Raw genomic sequence first — 13111 nt, 5'->3', positions numbered from 1 at the left:
CAGATTACATACTGTATCCGCTGATGGCGGTGGATGTAGTGGACAGCCTGGAGAACAGCGTAAAGCTCCTCAGTATAAACAGAACACTGGTCGGGAAGCCGAAAGTGATTTGGGGTGGCGCCAACAATATAGGCACTCCCTACACCTGACGATGTTTTCGAGCCGTCGGTGTAAATAAATGTGGCGTCCGTCGTTTGTGCACATAGAGCAGCAAATGCCCGACGGTAAACAAGTGTACGGGTACCATCCTTGGGAAATTGACATAGGTCTCGGAGCAAGTCGATCCGGGGACGGAGCCAAGGCGGTGCTGTACCCCAACTTGTCAAGAAGGTTTTAGGAAAGCGGAAGGAAAGAGAATGGAGCAGTTGACGGAAGCGGACTCCCGGGGGTAGTAGGGAGGAGGAGCGGCCTGCATACCCTACATCAAAGGAGGCGTCGAAAAAAAGGTCATGGGCTGGATTAGCAGGCATGGAAGACAGATGGCTAGCATAACGACTCAGAAGGACTGCTCACCGATTGGACAGCGGAGGTTTAGCAGTCTCAGCATAAAGTCTTTCCACAGGGCTGGTGTAAAAAGCTCCAGACACTAAACGTAATCCACGGTGGTGGATAGAGTCGAGACGCCGAAGAATAGACGGCCGAGCAGAGGAGTAGACTATGCTTCCATAATCCAATTTCGAGCGCACTAAGGCGCGATAGAGGCGGAGAAGGACCACTCGGTCCGCTCCCCAGGAGGTACCATTCAGGACACGGAGGGTGTTAAGGGAACGCAGACAGCGAGCCGAAAGATAGGAAACGTGGGAGGACCAGCACAGTTTTCTGTCAAACATAAGACCCAAGAATTTAGCGACGTCGGAAAACGGAAGGTTGACAGGACCTAGATGTAAGGAGGGTGGAAGAAACTCCTTACGTCTCCAAAAATTAACACAAACGGTCTTACTGGGTGAGAAACGGAAGCCGGTTTCGATGCTCCACGAGTGGAGGCGATCGAGACATCCTTGAAGACGTCTTTCAAGAAGGCTGGTCCGTTGAGAGCTGTAGTAGATCGCAAAATCGTCCACAAAGAGGGAGCCCGAGACATCAGGAAGGAGACAATCCATAATTGGATTAATGGCGATGGCAAACAGTACAACACTCAGCACGGAGCCCTGGGGTACCCCGTTTTCTTGGGAGAAAGTACGGGAGAGAGTAGTGTTCACCCGCACCCTTAATGTGCGCTCTGCCATAAATTCGCGAAGAAGTAGGGGCAGCCGGCCTCGAAAGCCCCAAGAGAACAGTGTGCGGAAGATGCCTGTCCTCCAACAGGTATCGTATGCTCTCTCCAGATCAAAAAATATTGCTACCGTTTGGCGTTTCCGGAGAAAATTGTTCATGATGTAAGTGGAGAGAGCAACAAGATGGTCAACTGCAGAACGATGCTTTCGGAATCCGCATTGGGCTGGTGTTAAAAGACTGCGGGTTTCCAGCCACCAAGCTAAACGGTAATTCACCATACGCTCCAAAACCTTACAGACACTACTCGTGAGGGAAATGGGGCGATAACTAGAGGGGAGATGTTTGTCCTTTCCAGGTTTCGGAACGGGAACGACAATGACTTCCCGCCATCGCCTGGGAAAGGTACTGTTGGTCCAAATTCGATTATAAAGGCGAAGGAGGTAACTCAGACTATGGGTTGATAAATGCAGCAACATTTGGACATGGATACCATCCGGTCCTGGGGCGGAGGAGCGAGAAGAAGAGAGGGCATGTTGGAGTTACCGCATGGAGAAAACAGTATTGTAGCTTTCGTGATTTTGAGAGGAGAAAGCAAGATGTCGCACTTCTGCTGCACATTTCTTCGGGAGAAATGCTGGCGGGTAATTTGAAGAGCTCGAAATCTCAGCAAAGTGCTGACCCAATGAGTTAGAAATTGCGACGGGGTCCACTAAGGTATCATGCGCGACAGTGAGCCCAGAGACCGGGGAGAAACTAGCCGCGCCTGAGAACCGTCGAAGCCGACTCCAAACTTCCGAGGAGGGAGTGAAGGTGTTAAATGAGCTAATAAAGAATTTCCAGCTTGCCTTCTTGCTATCGCGGATGACATGACGGCATCGCGCACGGAGCTGCTTATATCGGATACAGTTGCCCAAAGTTGGATGGTGACGGAAAATGCGAAGAGCACGTCGCCGCTCACGTATTGCGTCACGGCATGCCTCGTTCCACCAAGGAACTGGGGGGCGCCGGGGCAATTCGGAGGTGCGTGGTATTGAACGTTCCGCAGCTGTGAGAATAACGTCGGTAACATGTGTGACCTCATCGTCGACGCTGGGAAAGCGACGGTCATCGAATGTCGCTAGAGACGAAAAAAGTGTCCAATCGGCTTGGGCAAACTTCCAGTGTTGCGAGCGCATATATGGCAGTTGAGGCTGCAGTCTAGGAACACATGGAAAGTGGTCACTCGAGTGTGTATCATCAAGGGCGAACCATTCGAAGCGCCGAGCTAGCGGAACAGTACCGACCGCAAGGTCCAAATGAGATAAATTTGTCGTGGAGGCAGACAAAAATGTGGGGACCCCAGTGTTGAGGCAGACTAGATCCGCTTGGTGGAAGACGTCTAGCAATAGGGAGCCACGTGGACAAGGATGCGGAGATCCCCAAAGCGGGTGGTGGGCATTGAAGTCCCCAACCAGCAAATAGGGGGGTGGAAGCTGATCAAGAAGATGAAGGAGATCAGCTCATGCCATTGGTGTAGACGATGGAATGTATACCGTACATAGAGAGAACGTGTTTCCAGAAAGGGAAAGACGGACGGCGACAGCTTGGCAGGAACTGTTTAAGGGGATTGGGTGATAATGGAGAGTATCATGGAGCAGAATCATGAGTCCTCCATGGGCTGGAGTGCCTTCAACAGAGGGGAGGTCATTTCGGACGGACTGAAAATGAGGGAGAACAAAGCGGTCATGGGGACGCAGCTTTGTTTCCTGAAGACAGAAGATGACCGGCGAGTAGGATCGTAAGAGGATCGACGATTCATCCCGATTGGCTCGAATGCTGCGGATATTCCAGTGGATAATGGACATAGGGTGAACAGAAAATGGAGGAACGTGACCAAGGGTGCTGTCAACTCAACAACTGCTCAGAGCTTGCGACCGACAGCATGGAATGGCAGTCAGTCAAAGGCAGATGATCCTGATCCATAGGTTGGTCAGGAGCAGCTCCTGCCACCAGCGATCGGCCGGTTGACCGGCCACCAGCAGTGCGCCTCGGCGACACAGAAGACGGCCGAGGGCGATTTCCGCCAGGTGGTGCTGTAGATGGGACACGCCTTGGCGGAGAGGGAGAGGAACTGTGTTTCTTCGTAGCCTTCTTGGAAGTATGCTGTTTAGATGAAGGAGGAACCGATGGTTGTGAAGTTGCGGTACGTAAAAACTCTTCACGAGAATGCTCTTTTGTCGAAGACTTGGGGTCTGACTTTTGGGCTCGAGATTTAGCAGAACCCGACGAAGGGTGAGCCATTGAGTGGGCAGGCAAAAGTGGTGAGGTTGAACGGGCGATCTTTGCGCTGGCCGATCTGACGACCGTGGTACTAAAGGTGAGGTCGCAAGTCTGCGTGGCCGCCTCCTTTGTTGGCCGAGGAGAAGCAAGGACAGTGCTGTATTTTCCTTTCTGAGGCACGGTGGGCTGTCGACTGGCGAATAATTTTCGAGCAGCAAAGGTCGACACCTTTTCCTTCACTCTTATTTCCTGGATGAGCTTTTCGTCCTTATAAACGGGGCAATCTCGAGAGGAAGCAGCGTGGTCACCCATACAGTTGATGCAGCGAGGGGATGGAGGTGGACAAGCACCCTCATGGACATCCTTGCCACACGTAACACATTTGGCCGGATTGGAACAGGACTGGCTGGTGTGATTGAACCGCTGACATCGATAGCAACGCGTAGGGTTTGGGACATAAGGACGAACGGAAATTATCTCATAGCCTGCTTTGATTTTTGATGGGAGTTGAACTTTGTCAAATGTCAAGAAGACAGTGCGGGTTGGAATGATGTTCGAGTCAACCCTTTTCATAACCCGATGAACAGCCGTGACGCCCTGGTCATACAGGTAGTGCTGAATTTCTTCGTCAGACAATCCATCGAGGGAGCGTGTATAAATGACTCCACACGAGGAATTTAAGGTACGGTGCGTTTCCACCCGGACAGGGAAGGTGTGGAGCAGAGAAGTACACAGCAATTTTTGAGCCTGGAGGGTACTGTGTGTTTCCAACAACAGGGTGCCATTCCGTAATCTGGAACAAGACTTTAGAGGATCCGCAATTGCGTCGACACCTTTCTGAATAATGAAAGGGTTGACCGTGGAAAAGTCGTGACCTTCGTCAGACCAAGAAACAACAAGGAACTGTGGCAACGATGGAAGAACCATCTGTGCCTGAGACTCAGTGAACTCACGCTTGTGAGCAGACATAGTGGAAGGCGAGGAAACCATTGTGGAAGAATCCCCCATGATTACCGGCGTCTCCGATGGCGCGCTCCTCCCTTGTGGGGGCCCTCACCGAGGGCACACCCGCCTTAGGTGATTGTTCACACCTCAGGTCACACCTCCCGACAAACGGACGGAGGGCCCAATCAGCACTTTTGGAAGGTATCAGCTCGGGTAATCACCCCTCCCTGGGACTGGCCGTTACCAGGGGGTACGTACGTGTCCTACCTGTCTACCCGGGGCGGGGAATTACGCGTTACCCCCGTCACCGGCTACGCATGGAAGTGCGTGGGTCGGCCTTCAGACACGCACAGGGAGATAAAAAGAGAAAGGGAAAGGAAAGAAGAGGGGGTCTCAAACGCCACAGCGGAGAAAAGGGCAAGGAGAAGAGGGAAGGAAAAGAGAAGGACAGAGGAAGGACGAGGACTTGTAAGTGTAGAAAGCAAGGAATTTTGAACAGTTTCGAGCGTCCGTCTCCGGACGTAGGCACAAACCATACTCCCAGAGGGGGAGAAAGGGAAGGAAAGAGCCAGAGGTGAGGGGGGGGGGCTAAGATGGGGGACGGGGAGGGATGCGGAAAGGAAAGGGAAGGTATGCAGCCCGGAAAGGAAGGAGGGCCACAATAGCTCGGGGTCCCGTGCTCGCTACGCACGTGTCCACAAGAGAGTTGTGGACCCCCTGGGGGGTCGGCCTTTATGTGACTGTCCCCTGTAGGGTTTTGAACTCCATTCTTCAAAATTTTCCCAAAGATCAAGCCAATTGGGGAAGGGAGCCTTACATGGTGCATAATGTCCATCGTGCATTGAAATCTTTAGCCCACTTCCTCATTGTCGCATCTCAGTCCCGCTCATTCCCCATCTATTGGGCGAGGACACCTTCCTGGATGTGTTTTCCACCATGCATTGTGCAGTGTCGCTTTCTGTGTCGACGATGACCATGGATTTCTTTGCACCTGATATCCAGCACGGTAGCCAGTCTGTTGTGGTGGGGCCGCCATGTACCGTGTTGGTTGTAGCCCCCTGACCACACAGGGATCGCTCTGCTCATGCCTGCACCATTAAATCCCCACGTATGCCAAGGGGTAGATACCCATCCCCCTGGGGCATCGGGACGTCCGGCAATGGCCGTCCTGCCAGGTGGCCTTTGCTGTGGCTAGGTGGCACCTGTGGGTAGTGCCCTTGGTCTGAGTGGGTGGCATCAGGGCGAATGACACGCGATGAAGCGTAGTCCAGCATCTCTTGCTGGTGGTGGTGAAACACTAGCAGTCTCTAAGCGATCACAAGTTCAATTCAACGCACAGAAGTGTGACGCCAAATCGTTCCCCTTCTTGGCCACACCATGGAAGGAACATCAGGCTAAGGATGGCAGCGGAACTTATTCGCCACGGTACCTTGTATGTTCGAGAGCTGATGGGCAGTCTTTCATGACAATGAAGCCTCAGTTTTTTGTGGAGCATTTGGAGTGGTGGAGGGATTGTCCAAAACGAGATGTGGGTCAGTCTTGATCAAAACAGCATCCTCAGCCCAGTCACCAACATTACTAGCTTGTGACAAGCTGGCGGATGTTTCTGTAACCATCACACCCCATAAGAGCTTAAATACAGTCCAGGGTATCCTATTTCACAGAGACGTCCTTCTGCAGTCTGGCGATGAGTTGGGCCCCAATTTAGAGTGGCGAGGTGTACATTTCGCTCCTGTAGTTGTTCTGTTGTGGTACTACTGAAGTTGCGATATCTTTCTGAAAATAAATTAAAGATATACTTAATGAGTGAAAAGAACAAACATAAGTAGAATAACATCACTGTATGTCAAATTAGAAAAGAATTAAATATGTACTGATTAGTAACATGAATTTTGTGTGTAGAGTACACCACTCCATTGCCAATGAAGCACCTAGGAGTGAAAACTGCTGCATTTGAGCAAATATTAAGCTGTCAAATGGTGAAGCATATAATCAGCTAATCTGGTAACATGTTGCATTCACAATGTAAATGGGCAGCTGCGGACAGTGATGCTAGTGTTTACCAAGAGTCATTTTATAGGTGCATGTTCAAGGCCTTAAGCATTTGTGACAAAGCAAGCTGGGATCTCTTTACTTCGTCTCTTATTTTTCCACCTGCCTCCTTAAATTATTTTTATTTTAATTTTTGCCTAGTTACCTTTACATGTATGAATATAATCTGCATTTCCATAAAAGAGAAATGCTGGCCCTCCGTCTTAAGGAATATAGCATGAGGTCTAATTTTGTGCCTACTTTTGTATATGTAATTAATTTCCTAATTTATTTTGACCATTCCTAGTTAAATTTTTGTTATAGGGTGAAATCAGTAATTGTTTTGTGACAGATTCTATTGTTGACTTATAAACAAATATAAATTCTGTAGTAAATATAAACATTTGGAAGAAAAACTACTCAGATTCTTAAAGTATCTATTTGGCTGTATTCAAAAACATATTAGCAAAGTCAGCCCTTAATTAATTCCAAAATAATTACCAGGTTTGTCAAAAGTATTGTTTGTGTAACTATATTAATTTCATTATTTGAACAAATGATTCGGCCTAATCTTTGTGGTAGAAGGAACTACTAAAAAGAATGAGTTATGAGTTAAATTTTAATTGTAATTTCTGTAACTTATACAGTGAAAATGTAAAGCTTCAGTGCCTATTATTGTGAGGATATACAAAAAACTGATTTTTGGTGCTGAGACAGTCAGTCCACAGCCGATTTTCAGACGGGAATTATGTATTCGTTAAATTAACAACAATCCATCAACTTAACAGTGGAATAAGTGTAACACAAATAAGCCATGTGGTAGAACAATTAATGACAATGTCTGTTCAATTTATTTGAGAAATAGTGTCATCGTATTATTCTGCAAGAACTGCCTAGTTAGGTTTTTACTGCTCATAGATATTCAATGGCAAACTATTGTAGCAATATGCTGATGTTGCCTGCAACCTATTAATGAGGCTTTTCAACATTAACCCATAGTTAATCCGCCATATAATTGTGTAATATTGGGCAGGTTGTGAACAGTGAAAGTAAAGAACTGTGAATCGCAATTGTGCAACTGTTGGCTACATCATTTACAGTAGTCAGTGTTGAGCTTCCACCCACTATTTTTCAGCTAGTATAACAATGCAGCACGCCGACACAGAGGACTATCAAGGAAGAAATAAAGCAGGCAAACATCACACATTCTAACAGCTCCTTCACAAGATATACATTTACTAATTTGGCTTGACATAAATAAACCATCACAATTTCGAAAGAATAGTGATTCCTTCTACTCATTCACCATGTTCTGTACATCCCACCAAGAAGGTGAACTTACAGGGCTATGGAACAAGTAAACAACCAAACATTGCTTAAGCCCTACATTATATTAACAAGAAACTATCACAATACTGCTTAATAATAGTTCTGTCTCTGCCAGTTAAAAGTGTTCTAATGAATTAGAAAGGAAGCTGCTGTGACTTCAGTTACGTTAGGTAGCTGCAGACTGTCTTAACAGGAACTTAATATCTACTTAGTAAATTAAGTATTTTTCAAAGAAAACAGTAACCTAAATCTGTTATTACACAGGATAGTTTACAACATACTACTTGCCATCCATCCAAAGGAGGAATCAAACCCTTGCACTAAGATAAGCAGTGGAAGGAGACATCACCAGGAATGTTTTTAATTGGCTGAGATAACCAATTACTTGCTGTATGTCAGATGGGAGCTTCTCAAATATCTTCACACCATAGGATATAATCCCTAAGTTAGATTTCTGTCTTGTATTGATGGTGCAGATCACAGTTCAGCTTGAACTGATTTTTCACAGTCACACTACAGTTCTTTCTTGACACCTATATGCCCACTATAATGACTGATTTTTTTTTTTTACCCACCAGACAGCATTCTCAGGTGCAGTATGATGCACAGGATGGGGAGAGCCAACTGTTGCCTTATCATCAGATGGTGCATGTTTGCAGCACTGCTGGAGTGGTACTGCTGTGGCCAGGCGTGAACTGTACATACTTCTCACTACATTCAGTGTGTACATGTTTTGTTCTCTGGCCATAGCTACATGAGCCACAACAATGCTGGAAATATGCAATAAATATGTCCCATCTGATGATAAATCTCTTGTGAATTCAAAACCAGTCATGGTAAATAGAAACTGAAGAATAAAATCAAAGGTGCCTGGTTGCTGGAAACCTTTACACAATTTTAAACCTGAACTGAAATTGCTTCTTCTGGCAACATCTGCCTGAAGAGAGGTATTTAACAAAAACCTTGTGGCATAAGACTACGATTGCTTGGGCTATTTAGAACTAAATGTCAATATTCCTTCACAGTAACATGAGCAGTGACAGAGACCAATATGTTCATTATTATTACTTTTCAGCCAGTGAGCTAGCTGCTAATCTGTAAGTAGCTAGAATGTAGACACAGAAGACACAGAGTGTAAAACCAATGTAACCTACACCATTTTGGTACAAACAGACCAATGATCCTTGGAACATAGCATTATTTCTAGTTAGACACACAAACTATATCTGAAGAACAAAATCAGTCTATATAAAGGGATCTACTGCTCTATTATAAAAGGTAGATTGGCAAAACAAAAATCATGACTCCACCCACCTGTTTTGAACAGTAATGTCATCAACATGGTTTAAACTATTTCAAGCACATACAATACGGTGACCTTGACATTACTTATTACAACTGCAAACAAACATAAATAACATGTGAAGTCTTTAACTCCAACATCAGAATGAAACTGACAGGAGAACTCTATGACGGAGGTGGGTTCGGGCGCGGACAAATATACGACAGTAAGAATAATGACATTACAGCAAAACAAATATTTGCCCAAAAATCAAGCACATGAAATCCTCAAAATTTAACACAAATTAATTACAAAAACAAAATCTATTGGTGTTGTAAATTTTGATATCTCAAATGAGGACTACAATACCAGTAACCCATACACAACTAAAAAACTCAACACCACAATTTTCACCTACATAGCTCCAACAAAGCCCTCGACACCAGGAACCAACATACAACTCTAAAACATGGTGTTGCAAATTTCACTTCACCCATAATCCTCAAGCAAAGGTCTTGATATCGTGAACTTGCACCCAACTCCAAAACCTGATGACACAAATTGGCCTATATAGCACCAAAAAACAAAGCCCACTGTACAAAAAGAAATACACTCAAATGCTAAAATCTATTTTCCACACTTTCACTTACTCTACCTAATGCAAAGACCACAGTACAACAAACCAAACCATGCCCACATGACTAATATCAGAAACACATTCTAATGGTACATCAATAACCATGATATCAACCAATCACAGTCCAACACAATTACCACACACTGACAAGAAAAATCCCAAAATTTATGAAAAGTTGGTCATCACCAATTTCAATATACACAAAGAAACTACAGTCAACAAACTCATACCATACATAGTGTGGTATCAATGTTCGATACCACACTTGTTAGGGGTTGAAGTTATCAACCACAGTCCATATTAGTATCGTTGGACCCGCGAGTTGCGACCAGCGCCGCTCCGTGGCTTGTATCAAGTTTCTAGCGAGCTCTCATCCACTCTTGCTCGGGACGTCAAGTAGTAAAACCTTCAGCTGATAGGAAGCAACCTCTAACAATGCACTTAGTAACATATGGCCCAAACGAGGCCTCAGTAGCTATCTGTTTATAATTATATGTATGCAGCCAAGAAGAATCCTGTACAACCAGTTAAGTACAATATATATTTTTTTTTTACCAACGACTTAATTATTTTAGTAGTTGCAGATCCAGACCATTCATCCAGCACGTTATCGACATTACTGACAAACCTGCTGTGATTTATATGTTTCTATTTAGCATTGGCCACCAGTCAACACTGGTGACGACTCGTTCGTCGTCGTCATAACAATTGGCGACAAGGTTAAAGGTACAGATTTTTTGGAAAGTGGAACAGTGACAGCAGCCTATTTATACATGTTTACAGACTATATACCCGGCTGTGCCACCCATCCTCTCCGCATGGTGTGATTGTGAGTGCATGACATTTTTTCCTACTCCCGTTTGTGATTATTTGCTTTCGTTGTGATGGCAAATCCAGAGGCAGAACTGTTACGATTACAGAATCAGCAGCCCAACGCACTACTACACACATTGGGACTGCTCGTCCAGGGACAACAACAAGCTGTGCCACAAGTACCGGCGGCACAGGAGCCGGCCGTACAGCAGGTCACAGCCCCGCCGTTTCGCGTATTTGACTTCTGCGTGGAAAGCTGGCAGGAGTGACACGTACAGTTTTCACACCACCTTGCTGCACATGACATCCAATGTAAAACACGGCTGCATGTGCTTTTATCTTTTGTTGGCATGGCATCGTACCGCATTCTCCTCAAACTCTTCCCGAGAAGTTCTCCAGATCAGCACAGTTTCAAAGAACTTGTTCAGGAATTAACTGATTATTACAAAAAAAGTGTGAATGTTGTCACTCAGCAGTACAAATTTTTCCGCACAAAACGTGCACCTCAGCAGACTTACCGTGAGTGGGTAGCCACTTTGCAAGGCCTCACTCGCAACTGTGGCTTTTCATGTTCTTGTGGTATATCATATTCTGACATAATGGTACAGGACACTATTGTGCAAAACGTGTCAGACACACGCATTAGAGAGCAAATTCTTAAATTATCCAACCCCACTTTAGAACAGGTGTTGGACATTTTGGACAGGCAGGACACTTTGGATTTTGCTGCAAATTCTTTTGAATCGCCTCCCGCTGTCTGTCAGGTTAGCAAGCTGGCTGCACGCGCATCACACATACATGATGCTGTACCGGTTCGGTGCGCACCTGCCCAATTCACTTCCAGGAAACAGACACCTGTTATGCGCCGGCAGAAGCCGCCTGCTTTGCGCTCATGTCCGCAATGTACTTCAAAGCACTCACACCAGAACTGTTCATTGCACAAGGCCGTGTGCCATTTTTGCAACAAGAAGGGACATGTCCAGGCAGTGTGCCTCAAAAGACAAAAATCTAATGCTCCATATTACGTCTCCAGACAAAGTAGCTTCCACCGGAACGGTTTCCAAAATGAGCCGTAAGCAATGGAAATAAATGTTGTAGATTCGCCTCTAGTACCTGTGACATTGCCCGAGTGTGTGAATTTTCTTTGTGATGCCAGTGCAAGCCAACATAAGGAGACCCGTCAAACACGATCTGCCTGTCAACATAAGCCAGTGCACACTGCTTCTCAAAGCCATTTTTCGCTGATGGCAGAACAAACTTTTTGTAGACCTGAACATTCAGAATCATATGATCCCTTTTCAGTTGGACACTGGCGCATCTGTTACACTCATGAATCATAAAACTTAGGAATTGCTTGGTTCACCTCCATTGAGTAACACAAATGTTACGTTAGCTACCTACAGTGGTCAAAGAATCAGGTTTTAGGACTGGGCAGTTAGCCAGTGACATACCGTGGGCAAACTCAAGTGATTTCTTTTCATGTACTGTGTTCACCCTCATCTGTAAACATTCCTGATCTTGATTTATTTGATGTATTCTCCTTAATTATGCATGATGACATACTAGCCGTCACTAAACGTGTTCCCACCAACAGTGTTTCCGAACTGTCAAGAGCTTGCTGATATTTATTCGCCAGGTTTAGGGCGCGAGACAAATTTTCAGGCGCATACTGAATTGAAGGACAATGCACAACCTCACGCGCTTTCTAGATAAAGTTGCTAAAACACTGCATGCACTTAAGGAACAAGGAGTGATTGAACCAGTGACAGCATCACTATGGGCTTCACTGTCGGTTATCTTAACAAAACCATCAGGCAAACTGCAACTGTGCATGGATTTTAAAGCCGCCATCAATCCTCAACTTGTTGTTGCAAGATTTCCTATGCCACGTCCAGAAGACTTGTTTGACACATTGTGTCAAGGTAAATAATTTTCCAAGTTAGATTTGCAAGATGCATATCTTCAAAGTCCGGTGGATGACGAATCCCACAAGATCCTCGTCGTGAAAACGCATTTAGGTCTCTACAAATTTAAAAGGCTTCTGTTTGGATGAGCCTCTGCACCTGCACTATTTCAGCAGTACTTACAGACTCTGTGCATCGATTTCTTCAGTGTGTAATTACCTAGATGACATCGTAGCTTCTGGTTCTACACAGCATGAACATTTGCATAATTTGAGACAGTTATTTGAAGTGTTACATGAGAATGGACTTAAACTCAATAAGGACAGGTGTACATAGTTTTCTGAACAGTTATCCTACTTAGGACACGTAATAAACTCTCAAGGCATCCACCCAAGTCCGGATCATATAAGAGCAATATCAGAGCTACCAGCATGCAAGACAGTTAAATAATTACAATCCATCCTTGGAAAGCTCAATTATTATCACAAGTTTTTGCCTCACGTATCATCTCTTGCAGCAGCGTTACATCGACTATGTTGAAAGAACGTTTCGTTCAATTGGCCGCCTGAATGCGAATGTGCCTTTCAGCAGCTTAAATCTGCGTTGTTATCTAGTACATAACCTCTTGACCTCATGGTTGACGCTTCCGATTTTGGGATCGGAGCTGTTCTTGCACACAAAATTGGTTTGCACGAT

This window comes from Schistocerca americana, chromosome X (assembly GCF_021461395.2).
Source record: "Schistocerca americana isolate TAMUIC-IGC-003095 chromosome X, iqSchAmer2.1, whole genome shotgun sequence".
Classification (NCBI taxonomy): domain Eukaryota; kingdom Metazoa; phylum Arthropoda; class Insecta; order Orthoptera; family Acrididae; genus Schistocerca; species Schistocerca americana.
The sequence above is the reverse complement of the archived record's forward strand: the minus strand, read 5'-3'. Positions refer to the sequence as shown.